The sequence below is a fragment of the Peromyscus maniculatus genome, chromosome 4 (genome assembly GCF_049852395.1).
Source record: "Peromyscus maniculatus bairdii isolate BWxNUB_F1_BW_parent chromosome 4, HU_Pman_BW_mat_3.1, whole genome shotgun sequence".
Taxonomy (NCBI): Eukaryota; Metazoa; Chordata; class Mammalia; order Rodentia; family Cricetidae; genus Peromyscus; species Peromyscus maniculatus.
Window position 1 is genome coordinate 141193585 of NC_134855.1, and position 8236 is coordinate 141201820.

The window sequence follows — 8236 nt, forward strand, 5'->3', positions numbered from 1 at the left end:
CAAGGCCCACTCTGAAGATCCACTGTGTTATACAACATGTAGTAACAGCACAGGGCACAGCCCACTCAACAGACATCCTCCTGGTCCAGAAAGGTGAGCCCTGGAGACTTCCTCCCTCAGCCCCCAGGGACCTCGACAGGCTCTCCAATCATGGGAACCCGACTGAAGAGTCACTTCACCTGTCCCTTGGTGCTGGGCCACGGGGTGGAGGCAGCAGCAGTCCCCAGCACTCAGAGCTGCTGCGGGGTCCCTCCTCTACTGAAGTTCAGCCAGGTCGCCATATGCCGCCTCTGGCCTCTCTAAGCCTCACTGCTGGGTGGCAGCTCCACCCCGTTTGGCTGCAAACACAGCCCCCCCCCCCCCCCCCAGTCATCTAAGGTCTCTTTGCTGCTTCGCTGCATCACATTAATGAGGCTTTGTCTCCTACCCTGAAGAGAGGAAAATGGAAAACAACAGCAAATGCATGTCAGGGGGCGCCAACCCAAGCTCGCAGGGACGTTCAAGACCGGGAAACATACATCTCAAAACCACTTCTTCATGTCCTCTGTCCCATCTCCTTGGATATCAACCTCGGAAATGCAGTCCACCTCCTTTGAGACAGAATCTCTCATTGGCCCGGAGCTCACCAGTTAGACGAGACTGGCTGGCCAGTGAGCCTCGGGGATCCTCCTGTTTCCACATCCCGGCACTGGGGTTACAAATGTGTGCCGCCAGACTCACTTCTTTATGTGGGTTCTGGAACTCAAGTCCTCAGGTTTTACTGATGATCTTCTCAGACCTTCTAAATACCTTTTTAATAAAAGAAAGATACCAGGCCAACTGTTGGCAGCTGGCCTCCAGGGATCCCCTGCCTTGGACTCCATATCCCTTCCCATACAATGTAAATTTGATGTGCATGGGGTGGGGAGGCACATGTGGTGATGAAGAGAATGAGGGACCAGTAGCCATACAAGCAAGTCCAGAGTCCGCCCTTCTCCACCCTTGTAAGCACACCCTCAAGGCCTGCAGCTGTACCCCACTGCCAGCCTGCCATGGATCTGGAGCCCGAGCCATTCAGCACGTGCCCAGAAGTCCAACCTTCAGACACTGGAGACAGCAAAGGCATGTTTAAGCCACTAACTTTTGAAGGGTAGGGAACTTTGCTACACAGCAGAAGCTGACTGGCACAGAGCCCATGCCCAGTGAAAACTCCTATGTCTAGAACCATACCCCTGGCATGACCCATGGTCCCGCCCCACCACCTTCCAGTAGCATCCCTACCCTGCGACACACACAACCCAACGACTCTGCCCGCAGCGAGCCTTCAGAACAGCCCCCATCTTCTCCCCAGCCTGAGCACCAGCCAGGAGAAGGAGGCTTTCTAAAGGTTGACCCCGTGATTCCATGAGCTCCACCTGCCTATCACCCCAGCAGGCCGACTCTCCCACAGACCCAGATACGCTGGGGTCATGAACTCAGGAGGCAAGGGATGTATGTCCATGGAGTGCTTAGTAGCAGTCTAAGATGCAACAAGATCCAGCCTGTGGAGTGTTTTTGTTTTTTAAATAGAGATTTTCTTTTTTTCAACCTGAGAGGCCAGCTTCTGTCTTTGTTTAAATTTCCCGACTGCTAAGGGGATATGAAAGTCTCACGGCTGCCCACTTCCTTGTGGGGGCCAGGATGGAGAGGTGAAAGGGCTTTTCAGGACTCTTTCTTGCTTGTTCTTTTAGGGGGACAAGTGTTTGTGCCCTTTATTCAGACTGCATAGGCACAGAACGCCACCTCTCCCTGCAACCAGCCCAGCCTATCCCAGCAAACACCAACTATTGACAGGGACGAGAGGAACCCATCTCCATGTCGTCTGTAAAAATCTGAACAGCCTGGCCTGGTACAGTCCCTTTCGGTAGGAACAGAAACCATGGAAACGGAGTGAGCACACCCCACAGGGCATCAGAAAGGGGTGCAGAAGAGGGGCTTTCTGGCTAGAGCAGGGGTGGGGCTGGCGAGGGAGGAGTTTGGAGCTCGGCACGACCGAATGGAAACTGAAAAGCTGCCAACAGAACTGTAGTAGAGGGAGCCAGAAGGCACACGGGACGTTTGCTGAGGAATGGAAGGACTGAGGCATCATTAAACTAACTTGCCTGGGCTTCCAAGAGACAATGGGATTCATTTAATGAGGGAGGCCCCGACACTGCAAAAACCTAAATTAATTCTTTGCTCGGCAGTTCACGGGGGCGGGGGTGGGGGGGGTGGATGAGAAAGAAGTTGTCTTCAGAAATCAAAACACTTCTTTTTTTCCCCTCCAAGACAAAAATCAGAGGGAAAAGAGGAAGGGGTAGAAAGAAGAAGAAACCAGAGTGACGGGAAATGGTGTTTTTATTATGGTGTGGGAGTGAGAATTTCTCAGGCACAAACAAACTTTCAAAATCAGTCCAGTCCTGTGCTTCGAGCCCTGGCTGGCTGCTCCCCCAGGATTCGTCCAGAGGTCTCTGGGGAAAGCTGCTCCTGGGACCCCTGAGACTTCTATCGCCTGTGGCTGGCCTCATCCCCCAAACTCAGTTCAGCTGGCCAACTCCCTGGCTGGGTTTTCTCCTGGTGATTGAAAACACACACATCAATCTTTTCCAGATGCCTGCTGTTGCTGTCCTGTGATTTGGGGCTTCTGTTACCAGGCAGAATAGAATCAAGATGAAATTGAGGCCTGCCAGCACAGGCAGGTCCCCTTTCAAAGAGCCCGACTCATAAAAAAACGGGTGCAAGAAATACTCAAGACAGCTGGCATGGTCTTCTGGGGGTGTCGGTTCCTGGGTGTTAGAGAAGAGGGTGGGCCTGTCCTGCGGGGATCCTGATGGTCTCTGTTTGCCGTGATGTGCCTCCTCAGAGGGGTGGGTTCTGGAGCACACACCTAGGGATGGCTCCAGCACACCCATGAGCTGCGTGCTGTTATTAAGTGGGTTTGTACACAAACCTTGCTACCCACAGTGCAATTTTGACTGAAGACAGGAAAGACATTTTCCAAAAGCGAGCCACCAGTCCGCAAGGGTACTGACGCCAGTCCTCATCTCCTGGCTTCCTGCCTGGCCCTGGCCTATCCGGGGCTTCCAAAGACAGCGGCTAGGCTGGTCCCGCCCACTCCCACTCCCTCCTCTCCCCTTCCCCCCACCCCCAAATTGTTGCTCTGGGCAACATCTTCCCAGGCAGGCCTGCCTCTCTTGACCTCTGTACTCTTCATGCCCCCAGATGGCCTCCAAGGGAACGCAGAGCTCAGATTTCTTCAGTTACAATAGGACTTCAGACATAAATCCACTCTTCTGAAATTTCATTTCGGCTCTGCATAACCTAGAGGCAAAGCAGCTACACATAACCACTAAGAAATACATGTGTAGCTCAGCTGGTAAAGCATTTGCCTGGCATTTACAAAACCTCCTTCAGCATAACCCAGGCACGGTGGCACACGCCTGTCACTCAGCACTAGAGAGGTGCACGCAGCAGGATCAGGAGTTCAAGGTCATCCTCAGCAACTTGGCAAGTTTGAATCCAGCCTTTAGAGACCTAAGAATCTGTGTCAAAAGAAAGAAAGAGGGGAAAAAAGGAATGAGGGAGGGGAAAGAGAGGGAGGGAGAGGAAGAGGGGGAGGGGAGGGGAGGGAGGGGAGAGATTTAAAGTTCAGGAAGGGTGGGAACAGCGGTAGATTCTAACTCCTCAGGAAGTGTCTACGGTCTGCTGCCTCAGGCCGCCTTCCACCTGCCTCCTGAGCTGCCCCCAGCCCTGCTCCACCTCTGCTGACTCCCTTGCTCCCACATCTTCCAGCTCCAGAAATAGAAAGCCTCACTTCTGAAGAGATCATGAAATCCCTATCAGTTGCAGACACTGAGCGCGCACCGGGCGGGGCTCTTACCTTTATGCACCCCCATCATCTCTCTGGTTTCATCGCTCCACTTCTGGTTTTGGGCTACTCATCTTCGCCATTGTCCTTTTCAACCTCTGGAGTCGTTTAAAACCCTAAAAGTTCTTCTGAATTCACTGCGGCTTTGGCCACAGCCCCTGGGTTTGTTCTCCCATGTGTGGCTCTCTAGAAACTTCCTTCTTTTAGCTGTGCCATCCAGGACTGACCATTGACCCTCTGGATCACCCAACCCTTGGATCAAAAATGAGAAAATGACTTCTGGCCAGGGATGGTGACATGTGCCTGAAGTTCCTGCCCTTGGCAAAGTCAAGGCAGTCAAGGGGATGATGAGTTTGAAGCAAGGCTAGGTGTGGTGGCTCCTACCTGTCATCCCAGCATGAGGAAGCTGAGGCAGAAGAGTTGCCATGAGTTCAAAGTCACCCTGAGCTACAGAGTAAGAGAAAATCTATCTTAAAAAAAAAAAAAAAGCAGGCTGAGAATGGGCTCACTTGGTAGACAATTACCTAGCATGCACAAGGCCCTGGGTTTAGTTCCTAGCACTACATAGAACTAGGTGTATGGTGTACTCCCATAATCCCAGCTGAAGGCAGGAGGACCAGAAGTTGTCATCTTACATAGCAAGTTTGAGGCTAGGTTGGGCTCCATGAGACCTGGGCTGTTCAAAGAAACAAATAACAACAAAACCAAAACCACAGCAGACCCTGTCTCCGAACAAGCCTGTCTCTGCACTGAACACACGGAGACTTTGTCCTCTATGTGACAGCCACCACGTTGGGTCAGGGGTCATAACGGAGGGGAGCTGGAGTGCACGGGAGGACGTGCGGGTCACACGCAAGCTCGACACCGTGCACACAGCAGCAGACTTGAGCACTGGGTCTACAACCCATTCCCCAGGCACACCAAGGCTCTGCCTGGGACCCTCCCAATAAAACCAGGGCCCGGCTCAATGAGTTGTTACAAATGTGTCCACCTGGACACAACCACCCCTCTGGAGACACAGAGCCCTTCCTGGGGGGCTGCTTTCCATTGCTCATCTTTAAGCTAAGTGATTATGATCAGCATACGGCCTGCTCACATAATTTTAAAGTTGTGAAGGTTTCCTTTGAACTCAAAAGAATACCCACCCAAAAGAACTCTGTTTGTCTTTTGTTGGTTGGTTTGGTTTTTTTTGGAAGAAGGGGTTGGGTTGGCTAGCTGGCTCAGTGGGCAAAGGTACTTGCAGTCAATCCAGATAACCTAAGTTCAACCCCCAGGACCTACATGGTAGAAAAAAGAAATCAACTCCCAAAAGTTATCCTCTGGTCTCCACACATGTGTCATAGTGTGCATGTTTGGGGGAGGGGGGCATATACACACACAAACACACACACACACACACACACACACACACAAGCACATACACACACACACACACACACACACAATTAAATAATAAAGAAACTTACCCCCCCAGGGGGAGAGGTGCTGGGGAGATGGCTCATCATATCTGAGTTTGGGTCCCCAGGGCTCATAAGAAGCTAGCATGAGCCGGGCGGTGGTGGCGCACGCCTTTAATCCCAGCACTCGGGAGGCAGAGGCGGGCGGATCTCTGTGAGTTCGAGGCCAGCCTGGACTACCAAGTGAGTCCCAGGAAAGGCGCAAAGCTACACAGAGAAACCCTGTCTCGAAAAACCAAAAAAAAAAAAAAAAAAAAAAAAAAAAAAAAAAAGAAGCTAGCATGTAGTATAGGCAGAGTTTCTCTGTCCCACCAGTTGCTCCCCAAATAACCATACAGAAACTTATTATTAATTATAAATGCTCAGCCAATAGCTTAGGCTCATTTTTTAGCTAGTTCTTATAACTTAAATTAACCCATTTCTATTCATCTATGTGCTTCCCATCCTGCTTGCTCTGTCTCATGGTGTCTCCTCAGACTCCACCCTCCTTCTTCCCAGCATCCCCCTAGTCTGGCTCTCCCTCCTAGTCTCTTCCTGCATAGCTATAGGCCTGTCAGCTCTTTATTAGCCAATGAGAGTAATATATATTTACAGTGTACAAAGATTTTTTCCACAGCATGGTAGCATATGCCAATAATCCTAGCACCAGAGAGCCGGAGAGAAGAGGACCCCTGGGGCCTGCTCGCCAGCTAGTCTAAAGGAATCTATGAGCGCCAGGTTCAGTGAGAGACCCTGCCTCAAAATCTAAGGTGAAGAGCAAAAGGAACCCACCTCATGTTACACTCCAACCTCCACATATGCATGTATCCCAACACACATGTGCATATACACGTGAACACGCATAACACACACACACACACACACACAGCACCCCAGGTGACTTTCTTTAACCCACCACTGACCACACCTCCAACTCTGATTGGGCTGCCATGTTGTCAGGCATTTCTGTGCTTGCCCCCAACACACGGTCAGTTTGTGGCAGGGAGGGCCATCCTCTTGTTCTCGGCATCCCGGGGTGGACAGTCCTCAGTGTGGTAACACTGTCTTTTCTTCTTGCTGACTCGAGGCAAATGGTGGGCTCTCCCTCCTTGGGCCCTAGGAGCCCACAGGGATGGACACATGATTTAAGGTCCTTTGTCCTCAGGCTCCTCTCTGCAGTGGTGCAGTTCAAAGAAAGATGTGTTAAGTTGTCCTTCAAGCCCCCCCCCCTCCCAACACCTATTGACCTTTCTGTTGTGGGCTTGAAATATGCAAATTGCTGACACCAGGAAAGGAGCGGAGAGACAGGAAGTCGATGGGTCCAGTCAGGGCAGCAGGCATGGATGTAAGGAGACCTCAGGGCTGAGTGGCGCTGCACTTCTTCAGGCTGACAAGGGCTCTGAAATCCAATCGGGGCCCTTCCCAGGGGACAGAGGCTGCAGTCACAGTCACGTTGCCTCTTTGTCACTGAGCTGGCCAGCAGTCCCTGCTGAGGGATGGACAGGTAGGTGTAACACACAGATAGATACTCCGAGTCTCCTCATATCCCGTAAGCTCGGCCTTGGAGGATGCACAAGGCACCCGCTAGGAAGGAGGACCAGATGCTGCAGCACCGTGCACGTGAGAAAATCCTGTCCTGCCCAGCTGGGTGCCGCCACGCTTTCTCCAGCACTGGAGGTCCCTTCTTCCGGGCCCCCTGAGAGGTTCTTGCACTAGGACTGGGTGTGACTGGGCCCTGCAGGAGACAGTCCCTCTCTGCCACCTCCACCACCCTTCCTCCCAGGACGCTGGCTTCTCTCTGCTTGTGTGGGCCAGGCCTTCCCCGCCCCTCTCCTCCCCCCATGTGCTCCTGCTCCCCAATTCTCCGGCCCCTCCCCGCACCTTGCTCCAGTCACTGGGAATAACAAATTTGAGAAGACCTGATAGAGCCCATGAGCACCACGTGACTCTCCTCTAATTCTTCCTTTTGCCTCAAAGGAAATGCCTCAGTTTGATACTAAAGTACATTTCATACCCTTCAAGCCAAGCTCCTCACCCTCTTAAAGAGGGAAGGACAGGCCCCGGCTTCTTGCAGGCGCAGCCCCTCTGTTCAGGCCAACTGTTTTCATTTCTATGGTTACCTCAGAGCTACAGGCCGCTGGCTTCCTGTTTGCCCTGGTGATGGGGTTTTCCTTTCAATAGGAATGGCTTGGCGAGGGCAAACACAAGCTTATTTAAAGAAAAAAAAATAGCCAACAAACCGTCATCCGAGGGGTGAGTAAATACAGGGGAAGAAGAGATGAGGCCAGGGAGTATGTTCAATTGGCAAACGGTGAGCTGTGCTCGGAAGTGTGGACCCCAGGTGCGACCCAAAGGCTGCCAGGCCCCCTCTGACAACCAGGCCCTGTCTCCTGACTGAGCCCCAGCTGTCTTGGCTATGAAGTGAGAAGGCGAACCCCTCTCGTGGGCTCCCAGGCAGATTGATGAGGTGGTGTGTGCAAGGCTCGGCATAGAACCACCAGCCAAGAAGTGTCCTCAGGACCACCACGGAGCAGGTAGGAAGAACGCCCCCTTAGACAATGGGATGGGGGCTGCTGCTGCTGCTGCTGCTGCTGCGGCGGCGGCGGCGACAGGACTGCTCACAGTCTAGGGACGTGAGCCTATGAAGCACTGGGCTTGGAACACGTGGTCTTAGGTTGAAATAAGCCCAGGAAGCCGGGGTGCTTTGAGAGCTGGGAGGAGGAGGTGAGGTTTACAGAGGGAGGGAAGACGGGATGGGGTTGCTAAGCAACACATCCAGAAGCTGGAGTTGGCAGACCGGTCTGGGAACCAGGACATCTGTAAAATCACACCCCCTGTGTTGCTCCATTATCACCAGTAAGGGAGCCGCTCTGGGCCCCTGGGACTTGGAATTTGGGAAGGTTGAAAAAGCGAAGGGAGCTGGCTTGGGTGGATG

The 8236-nt window shown here is 52.5% G+C and overlaps 1 long non-coding RNA gene across 1 annotated transcript; it reads right to left on the minus strand.

Annotated features, from left to right (window-relative positions):
- Positions 1-2338: 2338 nt before the first annotated feature.
- Positions 2339-5375, minus strand: LOC143273065 (uncharacterized). Its single transcript, XR_013050935.1, has 3 exons — positions 3878-5375; positions 3436-3539; positions 2339-3318 (listed from the first exon to the last, which is right to left on the minus strand). It is a non-coding gene; the product is annotated as an uncharacterized LOC143273065 (long non-coding RNA).
- Positions 5376-8236: the final 2861 nt, after the last annotated feature.